This window comes from Protopterus annectens, chromosome 17.part0 (assembly GCF_019279795.1).
Source record: "Protopterus annectens isolate FY-2018-M chromosome 17.part0, PAN1.0, whole genome shotgun sequence".
NCBI lineage: Eukaryota > Metazoa > Chordata > Ceratodontiformes > Protopteridae > Protopterus > Protopterus annectens.
Genome location: NC_056751.1, coordinates 369,897,199 through 369,923,487, shown reverse-complemented (window position 1 = coordinate 369,923,487; position 26,289 = coordinate 369,897,199). Strand labels below are relative to the sequence as shown.

General features: G+C 39.2%; 1 protein-coding gene across 2 annotated transcripts in view; it reads right to left on the bottom strand.

Annotated features, from left to right (window-relative positions):
• Positions 1-22,729, bottom strand: part of LOC122791846 (synaptotagmin-A-like) — a 511,438-nt gene extending 488,709 nt beyond the window's left edge. For both annotated transcript variants that reach the window (XM_044059816.1, XM_044059817.1), the window contains exon 1: positions 22,471-22,729. The gene's annotated coding sequence lies outside the window, so the exon portion shown is untranslated. The remainder of the gene's footprint in view (positions 1-22,470) is intronic.
• Positions 22,730-26,289: the final 3,560 nt, after the last annotated feature.

Genomic DNA, 26,289 nt, shown 5'->3' with positions numbered 1-26,289 from the left:
AATGTGAAGAAAATACAGGTTAATGCAACTGATACTGTTCCATGTTATAATCATCATTTTTGCAATATACTAAATAGAGAAAATATGCTTACACATCCAGTAACTAGAAAGTATTTTTTTTATTGTTTTGCGACATGTAATACTAAGAATAGTGTCTATTTTGCAATATGTATAAATGTACTTGTTTGTATATAGGCAAAATGATCAGAAATCTTAATTTCAGAATGTCTGCCTGATATTCATAAAAATGATAATACTAATGCATTGGCTAAACATATATTACAAGCAGGAAATGTTCACTCTTTTCTCTTGAGAGTTATACGTGAGATACTTCATAATTTAAGGAGGAGACACATTGTACTTGAAGGTGAACTACATGTGGATTACTCATTTGCATGATTATATTAAGCTGGGGCAAAATGCTTTTGCCAACACTAAACCTGTTTGGGAAAAAAAGCACAATAAGTTAGTAAGACTTATTTTTGGCGTATTTAATTGATTTATAACTAATCATATCTTAAATTGGGGCACTGTTTGGTTAGATGTTTGTCATGTAACCTTTCTATTAAAACTATTTTTTATTGAATGAATTTATGCATTGAAAAATAGCTTGTCTTAAAAGCTTTGCTACTGCCATTAATTGTAATTCTCTTTCTTTGTTTTGATTCTTCATTGTATACTTGAACGGCTCTTTAGTTGTCTGCATGGTATTTTTTTTCTTTTTGTCTTCAAATTCAGTGGAAAGCTCAGTGCATGTGATATCCGACGCCTGGTGGTGGTTATAAAAATCTGGGAGACGGGGAGATGAAACTGTAGAGATTTACCTCAGCTGAACAATGTACAAATCCACAACAGTGTAATTCTTACACTTTACAGTGGTGAGGGAACCATGTATATATATATATATATATATATATATATATATATATATATATATAGGTCTACCTGATAATGCCGAAAGCTTGAAACGCCGATGACGAAAAGACCGACACCGGAAGATCAATAACGAAAATGAGCGACAGTTGAGAATCCCAATGCTGAGAACACCAACATGTCAAACGAGTGCTAGTGGGTAAGTATGAGGTAGTGATGGATGTCAGGGTTAGGGTGCGGGTAAGGTAAGTGTATAATAGCGATGGTCTGTAGGGTTGGGGCAGGTTAAGTGAGTTAGGGTTAAGGTGCGGGTTAGGTGAGTGTGCGATAGTGATGAACCTTAGGGTTAGGGTTTGGGTTAAGGTTAGTACATAGATAGTTGTGTATGTAAAGTTCAGTGTAGGTTTGTAAGGTTTTTGGTGTGCTTGTGTTGTGTATGTGCTTTTTGGACAGGGTATTTGTTTTGTTTGTTGAGTGTCAGAATTGTGGTTTGTCGGGTATGTGACGTTTCGTGTTTCTGAACTTTTGGTTTTGTGGTGTTGGTGATTTCGTTGTCGGTGTTTTAGCGTGTCAGTGTTGTCAGGTAGACCCATATATATATATATATATATATATATATATATATATATATATATATATATAGGCTACAGGCATAGATTTATTAAAATGTAGGAAAGGTTGCTTTAAACGTTATTCTGTATGTATTTGCTGAGACCTGAACTGAGCCTAAGAAGTTTAGACTATTGGCTTTTACTTGCTTCAGAAGGCTGAAATTAATAAATAAAACTCAAATGACAGACAGAGACTGTTAGGAGAAAGTATGTCAAGGAAAATGAATCAAAAACTGTACTAAAGTAAGCACAAAGCATTGTCAATGTAACTCAATGACAATAATACAAATAATTTCAAATCCAAATCATTAAAATACCCGACAGCTATTAAGTATAAATATATACATAACGACAGTATTCTAAATTAACAAGTGCAGAATTAGTAACTCTACAAGTAAACATAACTATATAAATTACATTAACTTATTAGTCTATCTAAATCAACTACGCCAAAACCAGCAACATAGGAAATGCAGCAATATCACTGCTTCCTTTCAGAAAAACATTCAAATAATACCAGCCGTGCTGTCCGAGACTCAGTTACCATTTCAGAAAGCATATATAAACAAGAGGAAACAAGGATTTATGGGGGTCATTCCCCCATCCCACCCTGGCTACATTTATAAGGTAACTTCATGGCTGCAAAAAAACATGATCAAAGTATGAAATATAGCACACCTTAATAGATACTTCACTCAGTAAAACCAAAAATGAGAAAATGCAACACATTTGATGAAGTACATCTTGAAATACAAGTAATGACTCCCTAGTGGGATGTTGGTATAATGGCTAAGGTCTTTACCTTATAGATACAAGGTGCAGCATTTGATTCTTTCATGGGATAACTGGGTAATCAGCTAGGCTTAAAATGGCACGTAAGGGCAGTTAGCTTAGTACTAATCTATAAACCCCTCTCTCTCTCTCGATATATATATATATATATATATATATATATATATATATATATATATATATATATATATGGTTCCCCTTTATAATCACGAAATACTGAAACAGCGAATTTCAGTATTTCGTAACCATAAAGGCGAAACCTTCAAATACCGAACCTTCACAATCCCGAAACTACAAATCCTAAACACACAGCATACACCACACCACACACATACACATACCACACATACCACAACACCCACACTACAAAACAAATAAACACACAAAAACAAAACACCGCACATCCACAGTGAAAGTTATAAAACAAAAAGATAGAAAATAAAAGTGTATGAATTTTAACAATGCTGAAATTTTTAAACAATGAAACAACTAATGCACATGTCTGGAAATACTATGAGGATTTGCATGGACATTATGCAATGGACAGGGATAAATTCTAAAGTGCAAACAATAAGACTTATAACTAGACTTCTAATGCTGAAAACCAATAACCACACAGATGCATGACTTAAAACAAATGTCAAATCTCTGTTTAAAACAACAAATTGAAAATATTACACATTTTATCAGCAAACAAATTTAGAAAAGTTTTACATATTAATATAAGAAAATGCAAATACAAATTAATCTCAAGAACTCTGATAAGCTAATAACTCTAAATAATGATTATTTGTTAATGACACGATGTTTAAAACTGAATTGTCCACTTCTACATCTAAAACTGAGGTAAGTAATATGTCATCTTCTGATAAATGAAAATCAGTAAGTGGTGTTTTGTTTCACACATGGAGAAGGGGTCACATTGCTATGTTTTGTGCTATTAATACTAAACTAAAGAGAATGCTACTAGTATAAATGTGAAGACTGAAATGCATGTCACAAATTAATATGTTTCTATGGAGCATGACAATACTATAGCTAGAATAACTGAAACAAATGTCAGTGTGTTATAATTACTACTGTGGTGATGTGCACTGTATTTGTACCCTGGAAAGTCATTATATGTTTAGTAACAACCAAAATGTATAGGTGAATGTATTCATGCTGACAGAAAATAATACCCCCTTAAACATGCAGAAACTCATACAGCTCTGCCAAATAATGGAATAGTAAAAATATTCCAAAGGCATGCATCTAGAGCGTTTCTCCCCGGGCCAACATTGAAAATAGGCTCTGTCCTACTCAGACTTTCTCGGTCAACAAATATTAAATAAATAAATTAATAATAATAAATAAAGCTCTTAGAAAACTGATACATCTTGTGGCTTTATCTCATGGTTTGAATCATTATGTAATACTATAAAAATAATATCTCCGTATTAAAACAAAATGTAGATGAAAGAAGAATCCACAGACACAGTGTGTGGCAGATACACTTGAAAAGAAAGAGGTAGGACAGCAACTTGTTACACCATTTCAGTATATGAATGGTATAACAAGATAGTGACACTCAAACAGAGGTCTAGGTAGGCCCAGAACCATAGCTAGTGAAAGGAGTTGTCACTGATGCTATAAAAGGGGTTAGAATTTAATTGTGATTACACAGTAACAGGGATTCTTTCTACTATCAGAAATATGCTCTAATGATATAGCAACAGAACCCCAAAATGTAAGAAATCTCCATACAAGGACTGAAGATGAATGAAACCCTGAATTATGAATAAGGGCAAGACAGAAGTCTGTAGAGAAGGATAGGTGAAAACAGAAGAAGAAAAATATTTAAATAAGGAACCTCAGAGCAAAGAGAGTACTGAAAAGTGACATATACAAGGAATGCAGAGGTCCGAATCCGTTTCTATCACTGCAAAAAAAAAAAAAAAAACAAGAGGAGACTTTATGTAAGAAATATGTGTATGTGAGGAAAGAAAGGCAACTGTATATAAATGTTATGCGGAGATAAATTATTTTCAGATGGAGGCCATCATAGAGAAGGTAAGGAAAGGGAGATGCTGGGCTGTACGCACCAAGATAGACGAATATTAACATAACGGAAAAGGTGCACTCACAAGGTTTTCACTGACAGCAGAGACAGCAAAGCAGAAAGCGATTTTTGTTTAGAAGTATCTTTTGTAGGTAAAAATGGAGAAAATGCTGCAGTTCAGTATTTCTGTTAGAGAAAGTTGTACCTACCATTTCAAGATGAGCTAGTGAAGAAAGCAACCCTGAATTTAAAGACTTACATGTAAGACATATAAACTTTTTAAAAAACACAATAAGAAGAAACTTCAAATTCTGACAAGGGAAAATATACCCAAGATTGCAGGGAAAGGATACTGAGCAAGATGACCCAATTATTACTTATTCCTATTTATACAGTGCAGATTGTGAGGAAAGTATATGTCTTAATACTGGTACAAAACGTTATATGCCGCTAGCAATAAACCGAGCCCAAAATTACATTAGGAAGTCACCTGGGAATGGGGAAAAAGCTAAGGCAAGAGTAGTGGCCAGATTTTACTGGCCAATAGTAATGAAAGAAATATAACATTTCTGTGTCTCTTGTCCAGAATTTTAGAAAACTGCACCCCACCCAGAACTGAAGAGTCAATTAATCCCCATCCCTATTATAGAGTTGCCATTTGAACATACTTCCATTGACAATATGGGAGCTGCTAGTAAGTTCTAGCAATGGGTATCAGTACATACTAGTAATAATGGACTATGCCACAAAAGTTCCAGTAGCAGTACCATTACACAAAGCTAATGCTAAGGCTTTTGCCAGGAAACTGTTACTGTTACTTTCCTATGTAAGTTTTCCTAAAGAAATATTTACTGACCAAGGCACTCTCTTTACATCAAAGGTCTTGTAACAGTTGTGCCAGACCTTTAAAGTCACATAGCTGAAGATGTCAGTTTACCATCCACACTAATGGATTAATACAGATGTTCAATAAAACACCATAATCCAGGAAAGTTATTAATACTGATGTTAACAACTGGGACCAGTGATTGACAATTATTTGCAAATTTACAGGTGCCATAAGCTTCAACTGGTTTTACCCCGTTTGCACTTTTGACTGCTTGACATTGCTACTTAAACTTGGAAAGAGGACAGGACATCTTTTCAAAGTATAATAAACACTATTTTAGTTTGCAGCACAGACTGAGACTAGTTATGTCTATAGTAGTGGAACGCATGCAGAAAGCCCAGGAGATGGACAATGAGCTGAAAATAAAAATTCCCACCTCAGAGAATTTAACAGAGGATATCAGTTGAAAGTACTAGGGTCCCATCACTTACTTGGTCCTAAAATTATTTGTCAGATAGATGCCACCTGGATGGCAAGTTGCCATCTCAACCTTTATCCCTGTATCTGTTGCCATACCAAAAACATCTGTCCTAGGTCCTATCCTGCTTAATATAGTCATTAATGACTCCCACCTGGTTAGCAAACATGCCTCTATAGACCAGTATTTAGACCACTCATATTTAATCTGTTCTTCCAAAACCATCACACAAATTCAAGAAATCACTTAGAAGTCCTTCTCCTCCGTAGAAAGATGGCTCACCATGTTCCAACTACATTTAAACTCCTAAAAACAAAACAATTATATTCAAGCCAAAACAAATGGCAACACAAAAGGCATTTTCAATGCAGTCTCATTCAAAAATACTCAAATTGAATTTGTCACTTACACCAAACCCTTAAGTGCTCATAGGACTTGTTGGGGACATAATTTAGAAGAGTTTGTGTGGACTGGCAATGCCCACTGTCATCTTGAACCCCAGGTTTGTAGATGCTTGTGTTTATGCACAAGCACTGATTCACTATATGTAGTGTTTTTTTTCTTTTCTTTACTTGTTAATGACCATGGTGTTAGAATATATATAATGGGGGGGGGTCTTTTGTGGCATATATATTATATGGAATGTTTTTGATGAAATGGCTTTTCAGTCAAATGTATTTTAGTCATTTTTACCATTTCAATGAAATTATATATATATATATATATATATATATATGCAAGATATAAATAATGTGCATTTGTCTATATAATATATATATATATATATATATATATATATATATAGAGAGAGAGAGAGAGAGAGAGAGATTACAGTTGTTTTTACTGAATCTCATTTCACTGAACTATATCTGACTTTAAAAAGTTGACTGAAAGCTCATTTCATAGAATCAAATTTTACCGAAAAACTTCATTCCATAAAACATCTTAAAAGCTTGTTTTTTTCAGGGGCACAAGTCTTCCTGCTTTGTCCACCCCCCCCCCCCCCCCCACAAACACACACACCTTATGTAAATATATTAACTCTACAGTCACATAACAGTAGAGAAAAGAGACAAAAAAATCCACACAATGAATCACTGCTGAGGCATAAACACATTTCACAGAAAACTTCATTACAGCAAGCATACCTTACAAAATGCTTTTTGCAGAACAACCCACCCTGCAGCCCTCTTGTGGGAGCCTTGCCCTCACACCCTTTACTGAAATATACTAATTCCACAGTCACACAAAGGTTGAGAAAAGAGAAAAAAATGCACAGTAACTCACTGCTTCTGTACTTTACAATTTTCAGTCAATCATGATTAAGTCTAATGAGTCTTCAGTCAAATGTGATTTCAAGTCACATTTGTTCAATGAAATGTGATTCAGTCAAAACAATTGTTAATAAATAGATAGGTAATCTGCAGAGGGGAAAAGATTGAAAATTAGTTTCTCATCTGCAGGAGCAGAAAAGTGGTAAGCAGAATTTTGTCTGAAGAACTTAGAGGTGTGGAATATGATAACCCAACTGAGGACTGCTATGGAGGTGCACCTGGTACAGATACCTGCAACTCAGAACAGTCTATGTGACTGGGACAGGCTTACAGCCTTGGACTTTGTTTTTAGTTGTAGCCCATTGTTAGAATGGCTAAACAGTGCATATTTGCCAGAGAAATCTTTGAAGCTACCATTTTGTTTATTTTAAAAGCCGAGTGAGGTGGAGACTTGTGTTTCCCTTACTAACATATAAAATAAAAGTCATGATTTTTAACTGATCACACAATTAGGTTCATAGGTTCATAGGTTGATACTAGGCTATCTGCCCTAGGGCATTTACAAGCTTAGCCAGAGTGTGTTTGGCTTTCGCCACCCTTCTTAGATTAGTTGACTGTGCCTCTGTATAGTAGGTCGCAGAAGATAGCCCATTTAAGGTTAGTTTACCGTGCCTCTGTCTAGCAGTGACACAGAAGAGATCCCAGGGGTAAATTTACGATCTCCCATCCAAACGTCAAGATTCTTCTTGAACAGGGTCATTGAGGAGCTCTGTCTGACATGGATTGAGATTTTGTTCCAGAGTGAGGGGAGCCTCTGGGATATGAATCTGTCCCTCCAGCATGTTCTATTTATTTCTGTGCTGAGGTTTAAGTCACTGGAGTGTGTAGTTCTCATGGATTTGGATTTCTTGAGGTGGAGCATGTCCATTAATTTTGGGTTGGACATGGCTTTATACGTCAGGCACAGATCGCCTCTGAGTAGGCGGTAAGCAACTGAGTAGTGCTGGAATTTCTTTAGCCTAACTGCGTAGGGCATCTGTTTCAGTCTCTTAATCCTCTTGGTGAGGTACTTTTGGGGTCTTTCTAGTTGTAGCAGGTGTCGGGTAAGGTACATCCCAAATGGGGCATTGTATTCAATTATGGGTCTGATGAGTGATGAGTGATGAGTAGAGGGGCACAATGACCTCTCTTGATCTAGATGTGAACCCCTTCATGATAAGGTGGGCTATATAGAATGTCTTTCTAACCACTTTGGCAATGTGATTGTCAAAGGAGAGATTGCAATCTACTTGGGTCCCCAAATCCCTAATTACTTCTTCTGTACTTAATGGATTACCACCTATGTGGTAATTTGTGGACACTTTGTTTTTCCCAAAGGGGATGACTATGCACTTTTTGGCATTTAGCTTTAGGCCATGGCTCTGGCACCAGTTATCCATCTCTGTGAGACCTTTTTGGAGGATGCTTGTGTCAGCCGGTGAGTTGATTATGGCCCCCAGTTTGCAGTCATCTGCAAACTTTGTCAGCCATAGTCCTCCTGTGTTAGCCTGTACCTCAGAGAAATATATACCGAACAAGAGAGGTCTCAGGACTGAGCCTTATGGGACGCCACTTGTAACTGGTTTAGAGTCTGACATGGCACCTGCAATTCTGACCATGTGGGTTCTATCCCTAAGCCAGTTTGCAACCCATCTTGTTACATAGGGGTTGATATTTAAGCTGGTGAGCTTATTTATGATGCCCGAGTGGGGTATTGTGTCGAAGGCTTTTGCAAGGTCAAGGTAGGCTGTGTGGACTACCTTCCCTTCATCCATGGCCTTGGTGACTGTTTCAAAGAAATTGACCAGGTTCAAGAGGCAAGATCTGCCCTTAACAAAGCCAAATTGGGTAGGATCCAGTGTTTGGAGGTTCCTAATGTCTTTGTTTATGAGTTCCATGATGATACGCTCCATAGCTTTGCAGACCAGGCTTATAGGGCGATAGTTTCCGGGGTCCGTTGTGGCACCACCTTTATGGAGTGGGACCACTGTTGCAGTATGTCATTCTTTGGGTACATATCCTGTTGTAAGGCTGAGACTGAACAGTGATTTTAAGTGAGGGTTCAGTTCTTCTTGGAGCTCATGTAAAATGCAGCGCGGGACACCGTCCGGTCCCATTGATGCTGTGTTTTTTGCTTTGGAGAGGGCAGCTCTCACCTGTGCATCTGTGATGTCAGGGAGGCTACACTCTGTTTAGATAGTCATTTGCTCATTTGGGGGGGGGAGTTTGCACTGAACCTGTCTGCCAGGATGTTGGCAATGTCTGTGGGTTCAGTGTATTTTTTGTCATTTTGCACTAACTCAGAGCATATCTGGGAGTTTCCACCTAGGTTTCTGACATAACTAAAGAAAGCCTTGTGATTATCTTTAGCGTCTTGCGCAATTTTTCTTTCAAAGCTAGCCTTAGATGATTTTATGAGGGATCATAGTTTCTTGCTAGTACTGATCAGAGTTGCCTTCCCTTTCAGGGATTTTGCTCTATCATGTAGTAGCTTCCTCCTTCTGTTGTACAGCTTATTTATGGCTGGAGTCCACCAGACAGGTCTCCTGCCTTTGGAGGAGTGTGTTTTGGTTTTATTTGGGATAGCATGATCCATGCATTCCTGTAGGTATCCATGGAATGCGTTTGTAAAGGATTCTGCGGTTTGGGCCGTATTTTCCACTGGCCCTGGGGCTTTGAAGGATTCCACCTCAGTTTTGAGAAGTGGGAAGTTTGCTTTTGAGAAGATTTTGACCATGGTTTCCTTTGCTGGGGGTGGGGATGGAATATGGATGTCCATAGTGATTAATTTATGGTCAGATCTTACCAATGAGGGGTATATCTCTGGTATGGAACATAGAGTCCCCATGTTGGTGATGATCAGGTCCAGTATGTTTTCCCCTCTTGTGGGAGTGGTGACCAGTTGTTCCATAGAATTTGAGTTTATAAATTCTAGGAACCATTGGGCTAGGGTGTTGGGGCTTGAGTAGTGCTCCCAGTCTATGTTTGCGTAGTTAAAGTCACCCAATATAATGGTGTTTGGAGAGACCTTCATATTCTCCAGTGTCTTCAGGAAAGCTGAGTGGTGTTCCTGAGTTTGGGAGGGTGGTCTGTAGCAGGCTACAAACTGGAAGGCAGTTTTGCCCACTGTTAGTTGCACATGGATGGTCTCAGATGCTTCGTGCAGTGCCACTAGCCTGGAGGTATGGGTATCTTTGATGAATATGGATACTCCCCTCCCTCCTCTTGTGGTTTGGTCTGAGTTTTGGAGCCAAAAAGCATGGTATGAGGTATAGCCTGGTAGTGCTGGGGTGCTCTCGGGAGCCTTGAACCAGGTTTCTGTTACTGCACAGATATCGATATTCTCCATACTGAGGAGAGCCTCGAGTGCATGCATCTTGAGGTTTACACTTCTGGTGTTGAGCAGCATTACCCTTAGTTTCTTTTTCCTTGTGTTGTCTATGGAGGTGGGTTTGTCTTTTGAGCCTTGCCTAAAAAAGGCACTATGGGAGTGGCAAGAGTCTTGGCCAGTATTCGAAAACCCAGGGGTGACAGGTGCAAGCCATCCCTAGCGAAGCAACGTGGCATGTAATTGCTTACTTTGGCTTTGTAATACACATAGTGGTATATTATTGCCTCTTAAGAAGACCAAAATGGTATCAAAAATGTACAGGTATTATATCATGCTGTAACAAAAGGCTGTGCAGAGACTATTTCTTAGTCATACCTCTCAACTGTACAGATTTTCATAGATTGTCCAGATTTTTGATTCATATTTTTGGTCTGGTCCTCATAAAATTTATGATTTTCTGACAAATCGATGAAGACTGAAATCACTAAGTAACAACATATATTTGAGTTTCAGAGTTCATACCCTTCAGAAAATACATGCTAACACAAACCCTATTATTTTAGCAACTTTCTAAGTTTATACAAGCAATATTTCAAATCCATCCCTATTTTTGGGCCATTATCCCTCCATTATTTTAGGCTTTGTCCAGATTTCTTGTGTTAAGAGGTGCAGAGATATGTTTCTTACACAGCCACATTATACAAACTAACTTTCAAGAAAAAAATAAAAAAAAAACTCACACACACTAACTTTTTTTACATTACCAGTGCTCCCACAAATATAGCAACAGTAACTTCCATAACATCCCAATAATTCCTTTCTGCATTGGCAAGAAGCAGGAATCAAATTCCCTCACATGAAGATATCTAGGCCTTCCTATAATAATCCAAAATGATGCATCCTTACTGGAGCATAACACCCAGAAACAATGCTCCAAGCAACTGTTCTTCCTTGCATGAGTAGCCAACTTCAAAACTTTTGAGGTTTGATAGGGCTGCAGCCCCCTTGTTTATACACCATTTAATCACATCATCGTTCTGTTAAGTGAGCCATGCAAAACTCTTCTCTGCCTAAAAAAGTATCTAACATCAGAAAGCAGCCATTCTATTTGCAACTAGTTCTATCATCTTTTAAAGTAACAGTTTCAGTTACAATTATCTAAACTATTCAATTCACTTTCTGCAGCATTCTGGCACTGCATCATGTTACTATATATATAAATTACACTTACTATTGCTCAAAAGATCAGGGTTCTTAGTCAGTGTCACAACCGATCTATAGCAGAAATAATCATAGTGTGTAATGTATCAGTATCATAGTCCAGTGGTGATTGGGAGTTTGCCTTTTCTCCACTGTTGTGCAATCCCAGAAATATTATATTTGGAAATATGGGATGTGGGACACAACCCCTCATCTGTTGAGTGCAGTAGGGTTGCCCCTCTGAAAAACACTGCTAATACATTTTATTTTACTTCTGTACAGAAAAGAAAACAAAAGTGCCAGAATGTTTAATATGTGTCTGTATGTAATCCCAAAACAATGTTGCAAGGACGTTCTTACTTTTGAGATCCCAGAGTTAATAGTTTTAGAGATGCCTTTCTTTAAAGAGGTTCTATTTTTATATATGGAACATTTTTACTCCTTAGGACTCAAAGAGTTAATTACAAATGTTCACTTGGTCAAACAGGAAATAGTTGAGTCCATTTTATCTCACTTTTTTATTGATTGGCTATGCAGAGAGGACAGGACCCCCCCCCCCGCAAGATCTATGTTAAACCCTATTGGGTGATTTCGGATAAAGTTCTGCATAGACGACCAGTCATGACCCCTGCACAACCCATGTTCATGAATGTTACAGTTTTTTAGAGGGACTCGTGTTGACATAACAAGTTCAATCACTCAGTGGTCGACAAACTGATCTCTAAACTATAGAGTACAGAATCATATACTTAAATACATACATACACACACACACACACACACATATATATATATATATATATAGATATATATATATATGTATATATATATATATATATATATATATATATATATATATATATATATATATTTCTGAATAAATTATACACCCATACAAAGATACATATCCATCCATCATCTTTCATTAGTTAGATATGAAATATTAATGTAGAGTTAGAGTAAGATGAAACCGTTCATGAAACTGATAGTCTTTTTCTGTTGGCACCCTCTACTGAGGGTGACGTATATATACCATCTCCATGGTGGCGACAACTTCAAAAAGGAGGATACTTCCCCAAAAAGTGAATCACTTTCACCACATCTCAGCGACAGTAATTTCCTATGGAAGAACTCTGCTTCTTGATGGATTAAACCTTGAGCAACTGAAGCTCAAGCTTTCAATCTTTATCTACCACTAGGTTATCCTTCAGTTATACATGCTAATGTGCTGCATATTTACCAAGAAAATGCAGTTATTTACAATCCACTATGGGAAGAACACATTGTGAAGAGTACATTTCTGGTCTCATGACCTCCTTGCTGCAGTGTACAGAATAGTTGAACAAAACCTTAAATGTGTCTTAGGCTTTCAAAAGAATATGGGTGTGTTTATATTGATGGCAGCAAACAAATAAAATAAATACAACTATGGTTTTGCAAATGTATTACATTACAACAGGAAAAGACTTATTTTTAATTCACATAAACATGGAGCATCAAATAAGCGATTAGAATCAATGAACTGCAGCCAAAAATCAGAGATGAGTTTATAATCAACGCAGATATGAAGAAATATAACAAGGAAAGCCTCTAGTAACTTAAAAAATAAAAAAAATAGACTACCATAAATAAATGAAAATGTTTTGAAGGGCAGTGAATAGGTGTGTCAGATTCAACACTCCGCTGATATAGTGTCAGATAGATCACTCAGCCAATGAAATTAAAAATCATAGCAAAGGATTTCAGAAGTTTTATCCAAAGAGCATAAACAGGATAAAAAGAAGTTATGTACTCACCATAACGTTCCATGTGAGTTGTTCCATCTTGCCTTCATTCATTGCTGATGGGTTCGGAGCTGATCCTCGGCTCCGACATGACCATTTAGCAAAGTTCAAGGATTACCAGTAGCTTGAGACCAAGCCCCTTATCCCAAGCTGCACTGCTGGAATTACCTCCTATCTTGTTTGCTGTGAGTACCATACCCTAGAAAGAGGACTGATCTCCTCAGAGAGGAAGAACATTGAAAAGCCAGGATGAAGTCAGCCTCCAGATCAACTGTCAGCCAGGTGGGGGAAGGTGGGAGGGACGTGAGAATGAAGGCAAGATGGAACAACTCACATGGAATGTTATGGCGAGTACATAACTTCTTTATGTGAAGTTGTTCAATCTCGCCATTCATTCATCACTGATGGGTAGCGTCCCTAGCACCCTAAAGCCTGGGTGGCTCATGGGAGTACATTTTTCAGGAACGTAGAACTAAAAGAAGCCCTGTCCCTCGAGGCCTTGTCCACTTTGTAATGAGTGATAAAAGTGTGAGGCTTAGACCAAGTGGCTGCAGCACAGATATTATCACGGGGTAACTTGGCTTGAAAGGCTGAAGAAGTAGAGACTGCTCTGGTTGAGTGCGCCTTCACTTTATGCAACAAAGACCTATTAGCAGATGAGTAAGTGTAGGTGATACAATCTGAACGTCACTTAGAAAGGGTTGTTTTAGCCACTGGTCTGCCTTTTCTGGCTTCGGAGAATGAAACAAAAAGCTGATCTGACTTTCTGAAGTCTTTTGTTCTGTCCAGATAATATCTAAGCTGTCTGTGAACATCAAGTTTGTGCAGCATGTATTCTAATTTGTTGGTATGGTTGGGGAAAAACACGGGCAGCTCAATAACTTGGTTGATGTTTGTCTCAGAATATACTTTAGGTAAAAAGGAAGGATTAGTCCTAAGGGATACTCTGTCAGGATGAAAAATCATATAGGGGGGTTTGATAGATAATGCCTGAAGTGCTGACACCCTGAGGGCAGAAGTAATGGCCACTAGAAAAATAGTTTTCCAAGACAGAAACTTGAGCTCACTAGATGATGCTGGTTCAAAGGGAGGAAGTACAACATGGGGTAGCATGAAATTCAAGCTCCAGGAAGAATAAGGAGTCTTCACTGGAGGCCTCATGTGAAAGGTACCTTTGAGTAAGGCCTTGGATAACTGGTGTTGCATAATATTTAGGCCATCAATACCTAAATGAAAATTAGATATGGCTGCTAACTGGACCCTAACGGTCGCCGCTGCTGCTCCTTCATGAAAAACCGGAATCGAGAATTCTAGTATGGATGGTAATGGAGCTTTGTAAGGGTCAAAGTTCTTGTTAGAAGCTCAAATGGAAAATCTCTTCAACTTACTACGATACAATTTTCTGGTGGAAGGTTTGTGGAAGGCCAACAAAATTTGACTTGTGTCATATAAAAGATTATGAAGCCTGGCTATATGGGGAACTGGAGCAGCCAAGCGGTTAGCTTCAGTAACTGCAAGGAAGAATGGAGATCCCCTGATGGGTGAGTCAGAAAGTCTGGAACTGGGTTCAGGATCCATGGATCCTCCAAGAGATGATGGTAAAGAAATGGAAACCAAATCTGCCAAGGCCAATGAGGGGCTATAAGAATAACAGTCCTTCCCAACGACTTTGCTTTCTGTAAAAATCTGGGAATCAGTGGAATTGGGGGAAATGCATAGAGGAGACCTGGGGGCCAATCGTGCATGAGTGCATCCCTCGGGGGCTCTCCCGGAAGGGTTATCAGGGCAAAGTAGCTTCTGCATTTGGTGTTGATGTGACTGGCATAAAGATCGCAGCAAGGCTGACCCCATTTGCGGAAAATCCTGTCCGCAATCTCTTGTTTGAGAGACCACTCATGGGACAACAAAATTGCCCTGCTCAGCTTGTCCACTATAACGTTGGATCTCCCCGGGATGTGCATTGCTAACAGAAAGCACTGGGATGACACAGCCCAATGCCATACTCTGAGGGCTTCTTGGCAAAGGGGGTAAGATATGGTCCCACCCTGTTTGTTCAAGTACCAGACCACTGACATGTTGTCTGTCTGTATTGCAATTGTCCCTAGAGGAAGAGAGTACTGAGAGTACTGCAACGCCATTAGTACTGCTCTCATCTCCAGAACATTGATATGCAGATGTGACTCTTGACCCGTCCATGTGCCTTGGTCAGTCTTTCCCTGAAAATGCCCCCCCCCACCCTATCAGGGAAGTGTCCATGGTCACAGTGGCTACTGGAGGGGGGAGTACAAAGGGGCATCCTATTGAGACATGTAGAGGCGTGAACCACCACTGAAGATCCCTCTTGCAAGAGTTTGTAATCAGAATCATATGGTTCATTGACAATTCCTGGTAAGACCATTGCGTGAAAAGGAGCCATTGAAGAATCCGCATATGCATCCTCGCCAATGGAATGGCTAATATTGCTGCTGCCATCAAACCTAGTACTTTCAAGACTTCTGTGGCTGGAGCTCTGTTCTTTGACACCAAGGAAGAGATGTGTTGGCGAAGAATTGATACTCTTTCGAGTGGAAGATGTAGAGTGGTGGTTGAAGTGTCTAACTCTGGCCCTATAAAGATGATATGCTGTCATGATGACAAGGCAGACTTTTCGAAGTTGACCATAATGTCTAAGTGGTTGCAGAGTGTCAGAGTGGATTCTGTTGCCTGAATCAGTTGATGCCTGGTGGTGGAGGTAAGGAGCCAATCGTCTAGGTATGGAAACACCTGGAATCCTAGACACCTCAGGTGAGCCGTGACCACTGCCATACATTTGGTAAACACTCTGGGGGCTGTAGTGAGACCAAAGGGAAGGGCTCGAAACTGGTAGTGATTGGCTCCCAGCTAGAAATGCAGATGATCTCTGGATAGTCAGGCTATTTTTATATGGTAGTATGCATCCTTGAGATTGATTGAGCACATCCAATTGTCCTTCCCTAAAAAGGGAAGTATGGACTGAAGCATGACCATCTGAAACTTCTCTTTTCTTACAAATTGGTTCAGTCTGCTGAGGTCCAAAATGGGTCTCCAGTCCCCTGTTTTCTTTGGAACCAAAAAGAATCTTGAGTAAGTTCCGAATCCTGTTTGGTCTGCTGGGACTAGCTGGATGACTCTTTTTTCTAGCAATATGAGGACCTCTGTGGTTGCTTGTTCCCTGTAACTGGGTGGAATGTCTGGGATTCTCTTGATGGGAATGGGAGGAGCGGAGAACAGTATGAAATACCCTCTGGAAATGATGCTTTGTACCCATCTGTCATTTGTAATATCTAGCCAGGCTTCTGGACACAAAGATAAGCAACCCCCGACCGCCTCCAGAGCAGGACAGTCGGGCCTCCTCTCAGGAGCGCTGATAGGGCTGACCATAGAAATGATCTTTGTCACACTGATATTGCGGACCCCCTCCGCCAACGAGGGTGGCGTCTTCCATTATTACCTCCTCCTCTGCCCATGGAGGAAGGTTCTCCGCATGTGTCCTGAAAGGCTCCTTGGGCTTTATGGAACCACATCTTTCCCCCCCTTTGGCCTTTGGGGTAAGGCCAGGTAGGGGTAGAAAAATGGACTCCGGCAGCAAACAGAGTCTTTTCCTCCTGTTCACACCTGGTCAATGTTTCCTTTACCTTAGGCCCAAACAAGGATGAGCCATCAAACGGGGTATTTATGAATGAGGACTTGAAGGGCTCTACAAAGGACCAGAGGAGCATCCAGGCATGCCTACGAAAAGCAACCCCTGCTCCTGCAGCCCTACTCAACCCATCTGCTGCATATGATATAAGATGCATGGATGAGTTTGCAGTGGAATTAAGGGTAGCAAGCTGAGCAGAAAATTTGTCAGTGACACTTGCAGCTACAGCTCCCTGAAGAGTATCTCCCAACTCCTTAAGGAGATCTCTTTGCAGTCTGGTGAAATGGGTCAGATAGTTCAGTGATCAAAGAGTGAAAGTCACTGAACATGCGTTTACCATATCTATCCATGATCCTAGAATCTCTGTTAGGAGGATGGACAGACACAGAAATTAAAGACAATTCATTCTTGGTGGCTGCCGCCACCACCATGGCATCAACAGGGACTCCCATAGACAAGAAGGTTTTATCTGCTGGGGCAGAGATAAACTTATTCGGCCTCTGAGGGACAGGATCTATGGACTCCAGAGACTCCCATGCCCTACAAGATACCAGTTGCATAAGCTCATTGTAGGGTGGAGACATCCAGGAGGTGGAAGGTTGAGACCCAAAAACCTTCAGAAGAACCAACTCATCCTCAGTAGGGTTTGTGGACTGCCAAACATCCCACTGCCTAAGGATCTCCGCAAAGGAGATGTGCTCAGAGGGGGATCGAGTGGACCCTTCTGACTCATCCAAGTTAGTGTCAGATGTCAATGACTCCTGTGGGGAGTCCAAGTGCCTCCTCTTACACACTCTCTTTCTGGGAACTTCCTCAGTGGGAGCCTCTGGGGAAGTTTCAGAAGAGCAGGGGGCGCTCAGTGGGGCTACCTGAGGCTCTAGGTCTCCACGCTTGGGGTGGCGGATGGAAGCAGAAGAAGACACAGGCACTTTAGGGGAAGAAGAGGCCAGACCTGGTGATGAGGAAGTCTTAGGAGACAGTACTCACCTCATGGCTTCGAAGGCATCACGGCTCCGATGAGAAGGAGTCGATGGACCTGAAGGAACCATGATCTCCTCCCGCACTGATGCCGTGGGCTCCGAGCCCAAGGTGGAAGCTGAGCTCACCCACGCCAAGGCCCCGAGAGGAAATGTTGGCACCGACATGTCAGTGCGACTATCCTCCCAGGAAACGACTGAAGAGTGTCAGCTCCTAGAGTTTCCAGTCGACACTGAGGATGTCCGAGTAGATGGAGCTGATGACACTGGAACAGGTGTCAGCTCCAAGGGTTCTACAATCATCAGGTTGGTCTCTTCCACCTCTGAAAAACCGATATGGCTCAGAGGAGGAGCAGTCAATTTCTGGGTAGTAGTCTTCGGTTCCGACACCTGGGTCAGAACCGACAGCAATTTAGCTAGGCCTGGTGCCTTCAAGAGCGTCTGTACCAGTTGGTCTATGTCCGAATCCAAAAGACTAACAGAGGACCTGGAGAAAGCACAGATGGTGCTGACTGAAGTAATGGAGAAGAAGGAGATTTCGAGACTGGTTCCAAGGCAGTGTCCCGGGTTTGAAAGGAAAAGACTGTCGGCTCCAAAGGCTGTGGAGCCAAAGTCACAGCAAGTTCCACTTTCTTTGACTTTTTTGACTTAGAGTCTGAAGAGGATTTGGAGGACTTTGATGACTTTCTGGCTTCATCCTGGTCAGTCAAGGCTTCCACAAAGGCATGCTTAAGAAGTCTCCAATCCATGAGCTTTCTCTTCCTCTCAGCAAGCACCCTGGTGGAAAAGGAGTAGCAGATACTGCAGGACTCCTGAAGGTGCACCTCACCCAGACAATAAACACATTGAACGTGTCCATCTGTGACAGACATCTTTTGTCCACAGTCTGGACATTTTTTGAAAACAGACTTAGGATGTCTGTCTTTATCTTCCGACATAATAATAGACAAATTCTATCACCCTTTAAACAAGAACAACAACTAAGCAAACACACACAATATTAACAATGACCAAAAGGCCACACTGTATATATAAATCTAAATCTAAATATATATATATGTAGAGAGAGAGAATAACACAAGAAACTAACCGTATATTCAGTTAATAATACCTAACTACAAAAATGCGCCAAAGCTACACTACTAAAGGCCAAAGCCAACACTAGCAAAGAACAGGCCAGGAAAACTACCGAGGCCCAAAAAGAAGGTAATATTTTGGATAAGGAAACACTAAGCAATAGTCTAAATATGAAAATATAAGAACATTTTCAAGAAAAACTTGCTAATTCATTGATTAAGTCTCGAGCAGAGCTGGAAACTAAGAGATCAGTGCCACGGCAAACTAGATCTGAGGTAATTCCAGCAGTGCATCTTGGGATAAGGGGCTTGGTCTCGAGCTACTGGTAATCTTTGAGCTTTGCTAAACGGCTGTGTCAGAGCCAAGGATCGGCTCCGAACCAATCAGTGATGAATGAACGGCGAGATTGAACAACTTCACATCATTTGTTTTAAACAATAGTTCTACAAATACTATTCCCAAATTAATAACAGATGAAGTATTTATATAAAATTGAAAAATGAGTAACTGACACTCAACTGGACCACACAGACAGAGATATAACTTAATGAACAAAATTCATCTAAACTGCGTTCATTCATTCATTCATTTGCACATTCAAACATAGACACAAACAGAATACACACACACACACACACACACACACACACACACACACACACACACACACATATGCAGGAAAGCAGTAAAATCTCCATAACCTTTTTTTTTTAGGGGTACTCTCTAGCATCCCCTAAATTCTTATATATACCATTGCCGAGATCACACTGCAGAGGGTAAAGGGCATATTCCCAATCACCACTGTAGTGTAATCTCACACAGAAAAAGCCTGCCAGCATTCAAACATCTTTCATTTCACCAGATTGGGATACATTGACCCATGTGTCTGATTGTGAATTATGAAGCTATGAACACATCTGACAGCATTCAGTCAGAAGAGTCCACAATCACTTAAATTATACCCTTGATCTTGGACATAGCTAACTGAATGTTGTCTGCCGTGTCCCAATTTCTCAAAAATAAAAATGATCAAATTCTGGCTATATGCACTGTTTACCTGTTGAATTGTCAGTTCATTGACAGAGGCTGCTGGGAAATTAAATTAGAGTCCGTCATCATCAAGTGCTGTAGATACTGAAAGTGAGAAAGAAGAAATATCAAGTGCAGGTGGGGGAAGGTAAGTATGGATTTGGGATTTTAATGCCAAACTGTTGTACATACAAAAGGTTTTGGCATTAGAAGTAGGAGTGTATGTGTGTTAGTGTTTGCTGATTAGGTTTAGAGTAAGGTCTTGGCAACTTGGCAACACAGTTGATTTAGTGTTGTGGGTGTGCGTCTGACAGTCATGTACTGATTATATTACAGAAAGGGTTTTCTAAGGTAACATGTTGGGTTGGTGCTAGTAGCAGGGTTGAAGTTAGCCTAAATTAGTAAGGTGGTGCACAAGGAGGCAAAGCCTGACCCTTACTAATGCATGCTAATCCTAACCTTAACTCTACCTCTAACGCAATCCTTACTCCTTAATATAGAAAATCTATTTCTATAGCACTACCACTGTTAAGTCAAAGCATTCCTGAATTTAGGGGTAGATTTTCGTTAACAGACTTCAAAAGGAAACTTTATTTCTTTTGCAATCTTGTTTTTTCAATGTTGCAAATTTTTGGTGTTTTGATTTTCAAGATATCAGCATCACTCACCTGTATTTTAATGCTTGTATATGTCAATAAATAAACCTATACCCATGTGTGTGTGTATCTTTCTATATATAGCGATATACCTATGTATAGCTAGATACACACACACACACACACACACACACACACACACACACACACACAAACACACTCACATATATTTTTTATATATATATATATATATATATATATATATATACATTTATATATATATATATATATATATATATATATATATATTTATTTATTTATATATATATATATATATATATATATAGAGAGAGAGAGAGAGAGAGAGGAAGTGGTATTCAGATGTGTATGCATCTTGAGACATCTGCTGATGATACAGCTGGAACTACTGTGATTTGTCCCATGAGCTGTACAGCTCCATTCCTGGTTTTATGAATGATACACAGGAGTGCCTTGTACTCCGATATGTACTGAATGCTCCTGTGCTCAGGAGGAAAAGGAATACTGTGTAGCCTGACAGCACTGCACAGTACAGCAGTGTAAGGCAACTTGTGCAGGGATAGCATTCCTTACCAGGCAGATCTGTGTACTGTGTAGCAAAGCACAGTGTGCCTTTGCAAGCTGCATTACATCACTAGACTGCAGCCCACCATCATGCTTGACTACTATTCATATAGAAATCATAGTAATTAAGCAGGAGGGTGGCGCAGAGGTCATTACAATATTATGGTAAGGAGAGGATCTGGGACAAGGTTGTCTGAGCTAGCAGGTTTTTTACCACTGGAGTGTGTGTGTGTGTGTGTGTGTGTGTGTGTGTGTGTGTGTGTGTGTGTGTGTGTGTGTGTGTGTGTGTGTGTGTGTGTCTGTGTGTGTGTGTGTGTGTTTAAGAGACAGAAAGAAAGAAATTACTAATTTAGCAATTAATTAACATTAAACAGCTACATCTTTTTAAAGAACATAAACATGTAGAAGGCACATATTAGGGCAAAAATCCACATACTACTCCCGAATCATGGCATGTGAAATTTCCAGTGCTAACTTTAAAAATGAGATAATAAATGCACCTTAAAACAAAACAAAACAGAGGTGGATGCTTCAGACATTTTCAGTGTGACATGCACTGCTGGTTTAATGTCTTCCTTCATACATATACATACATACATAGATAGATAGATAGATAGATATATCAATAAATCGCTGAAATATGCTAAAAGATTAAATGTATGCTTAATCTCACATGTGTATAGGAAATGTGAACTTTTCTGACAGTAAGATTTAAAAGGGCACACCTCTTCTGAAAGTACACATTCCATCTTGTGTTACACATAAATCACATCTTCTTATATTCATGGTTGTTGTAAGTAAAATTTGGGTAACATTGTGAGTAATACACATTTTACAATAAAACGTGTATTTCATTCTAAGCTTACATTTAGAACCCTACTATATTTTCCTTTATTTATATTTGAACATGTAAACAGACATGCACAGATAAATGTATACATATATAGTGTGCATATCTTTAACACAGGATGAGCTTGACATTTTTCTGTAGTAAATTGTTAATGCATTTATACAAATGAACAACGCACTTGAATATTTATATCATGTACACTATTAGGTTGGTTTCTACATGAAAGTACAAAGTTGTGGTTGATAAGGGATAACTATATTAAGAAACTATTAGAAAAAAATGTCCAATCATGTAGAAGAACAGTAAGGAAATGCAGTGCAGTGCAAAAACAGGATGTAGCTACATACACCTGCAGCAATTTCTGTAACCTACATGATGAAATCTAAAACATTCTACATTTAAAATCTGTAAATAAAAAGTATAATTACCTTTTAAACTGAGAAGAAATGACTGAGTTGAATCATTCTGGATTACATTTCACTGAACTTGTATTTTTAAATGTAACACTATAATAGCAGACCACGAAAACAAGGTTTGTGTTTTGATGCTGGATATAATGAGCATGATGAATTTTCTGCCACTGGCAGTAGCAACGACTGCCCAACACTGAGAGATTTGATACTTTCTCTTTATTCAGCACACCGTTCTAGTCCTGAGAAACAGAGGCAGTTTCCAGGGTTTGCGTGGCATTCCTATCTATTAGTCTGCTCTGTTCTGTCTTCATATACTGTGTAAACAACTATTCTGAAAGACTTAAAGTGAAAGCAGCCTGTGGATTTTCTGAGCTGTGCATATTTCTGTCATTAGGAAGCCACTGAAATGTCAGGATAATCTCTAAAATAACACTGAAAGCTTAGCTTATTTTTTTACCTACATCTCAAAGACATATAGCCAAGCATACTTATTGCACTCAAATTAGTTTTTTTTCTGGGCATCTCTTAGAAAAAGAATGGTTTATAGAGGCCAAAAGACATCTATAACTGTTTAAACTTGTAACATATATTTATACATATGCTGAACAACAAAAGGATTATTTGTTTAATTAACAAACTATTCTGTGGTTTGTAGGAGATGACCACTGAGCATAATTTCTATAAGGTGTGCGAGACAGCATTCTGGAAATGTGTGTATGTTTTGTAAATGCTAATTGGTGTGAGAGGGCAGCAATGTGAGATTGTGAATATCAAATGGAAATTTCTGGCTATACTCCATACAATTAGCTGACATGGTATTTAAGCATCCAGTCATTAAAAAACATAAAACATTATGACTAAGGCATTCATATGCAAAGTTGCTAGCCTAGAAATAAATGTTGCCAATCTTTGTGTATGATGCAAAATCTTCAGCAAGTTGTTAAACTTTCCTGTGCAATTTACTCAGCCCTGAAACATGGATCAAAATCCCAAGTTATCCTATCTGATTAATAAAATAGTAAGTGTTGGAAAGATTCTTTCTTACCTCCTTAAAATGTAACAGTCTGTTTACCCATTGTCTAGGATGCCTTTTGTCTGAATAACATATGCACCAGTTAATTCATAACTAAATAAACAGGCAAGAAGGAAAACTTCCTTTGAATTAGGAATACATACTTTATTATCTCTGACAATGACAACATAATTTGAAAGTATAAGCAACATCACAAAATGTCTTAAAATTATTCTAAACGTGATTTATGTTAAAGATGTTATAAACAGCATCTCTATGAGAAGAAATGCATATGTTCTGGAGAAGATGAGTACAATACATTATTAGCTGGGAGTGGCACTCATCTGCAGTAAAACAAATAATAAAACAAATACTGAGCTGCTGTTATATGATTACATCATGCCATGTGTCTGTGTGCGTGCGTGCATGCGTGTGTGTGTGTGTGCGTGCGCGCGCATGTGTGCGTGTGTGTGTGTGTGTGTGTGTGTGTGTGTGTGTGTGTGTGTGTGTGTGTGTGTGTCTGTGTGTGTTACTGCTTGGGCATGTATTATCACTGTGGAGTTAGAGCAAATGTGTATGTGGAAAACATCTTAATGAAAAGGTAGATACTAAAAGACAATTTTAACTATATAAGTGTTGGTCTCTAGCATAGTCAGTAGGAAGGAGCAGTGAAGTGGCCTGTACTTTGTTGCCAGAAAGTATTGCCAGATCTTGGGTGCTTATAAGGTTTTCTGTTTCTTTCCCCTTAAAATGCCTTTGGAGAAACAGTAGTTGTTTATGTTTCAGTAGAACTACCTTTGGCACCCAAAAACTCCTGGAGAGGTTCTTTGTGACACTCCTCTGTTTTACCTCCTTTTTAGCAGGTACAGATGCAAAAGTTCTTGTAAGAAGACTGTCAAGCAGTTAGCTGTTAATGAACTGCTTCCTCTTGTGCAGGGTTTGATTCCCTCAGCCTTAGTTTGACTACTGCGTAACTGAACAAGTCACTTAATTAAACAGTGTGCTCTGGGGCAGCTTAGAAAATGGAAGGATTCTCAATGGTCTCCTGGACTGGCTGAAATTCACACATGTCTGTTAGGCAGTGCCTCTGAAATGTCTGTCAGATATGAAACAGAGTACAATGAGACATTCAGAAGACATGAACAGACATGATGTGTGGAGAAAAAAAATGAACAGAAAGACAACTAATACACATTTATTTAATCTCATGATTTTTGTTTTGTAAGACTATGATTCAGCAATCCTGTGAAAGAGATAAGCATGAGGCAATGAATTAGCACAGCTGGTCATCGGTCTGTGCTTCTCTGCAGGAAACAAACCAAAGTGTTTGTTGGACTATGTTTACTTCCCTCTAATACCTGTAGGGAGGAATGTTATATCAAATGCTGTGTAAGGATCCATACCCTTATTCTATTAAAGTAGACTATAGACATACTCTGAAAAGTATTTTTTGCATTGTAAGGTATTGGTTAACTGTGAAAAATGCAATAATCTGGGGTACAGAAAGATATTTGTGGTTACCAATTTGCTGAAAACATTGCTTGCTTCCTTGGGTTGTTTGGCTGAAATGTAGAAGGTAAACATGAAGGGTTTTGGAGGACACAGGCAAAGAGTAATGTTGGGAAAGACTAAAGAAAGTATGGAAGCTGTGATGGGACATAACATTACTGAAGCATGATGGCACATGAGGCATGAGAACTTGATAAGATTGTGAATCCAAAGACAAGCACTCAGAGAGATATTCACTCAGTGTCTAAAACATAAATGATATAAGGCAGGTGAAAGTTGTAAGAGGTGGGGAGCAAGGGGAGTGAACTAGGAGACACAAGATCATGGGCATGGAGGATAAGTCTGAGAGGATGATACCACCTCACTCATTCTTGGGTGAGAGAATTAGGCGCCTTGGTTTGTGCCACTAATAACATCTAGCAATGAATGGGTGTATTTCCTGTCTGTAGTGACCATGTTAATGCATGCTGCATTGGGTAGGGATTTCCTAGTCCACCAAGTTAGTGTCTGGTTATGAGCTGTAGCTCCTTTGCTACAGGGTTTGATTCCCTCAACCCTCATTTGGTTGTTGTGCAACCTTGAGCAAGTTGCTTAACCAGACATTGCTCCTGGTCAACCCTGAAAAGGGATTGTATGTCTAGTGGGTCTACCTTATAAACAAAAGGTATTATTTTTATTATTATTATTATTATTATTATTATTATTACTAATGGGCTTTAAAAGGTAATCTGTAGGAATATTATGAATGCAATTCGGAAACCAAGAGTTCAACAAGAGAAAAGGATGAGACTAAGAGAAAGGAAGCTGGGACAAATTGCCAACGTAGAAGATACAAATGACCAGATGTCTGAGGTAGGAGATAGTGGGGAATACTCAGGTAATATACAAGAGTAAGTCACTCACACTGAAAACAAGTCTTTAAGAATTGATGTAGACTTACACTGAAGTAAGTCAATTATACTGAGAGCAAGTCTTTGGGGATCGGGGTAGGCTTACACTGAAGTAAGTCACTTATACTGAAAGTAAGTCTTTGAAATCAGGGTCGACTTACAATGAAGTAAGTCATTTATACTGAGAGCAACTCTTTAGAATCTGGCTCACACTTTTATGGCTTTTTACAAAAATATCTTAACAGACAATAATACAAGGAGAGAGAAATAATGATTCATCTAATGATACTGATAAATCATCACATCAGCTTATTTTTTCCTACCCAAAAAAAAGCAATCCACCACAAAATCTGAAAAGAGCCACACGTTACAGAGGTATTCTACAACAGATTGTAATAACAGATGCAAGAAAAATGACCCATC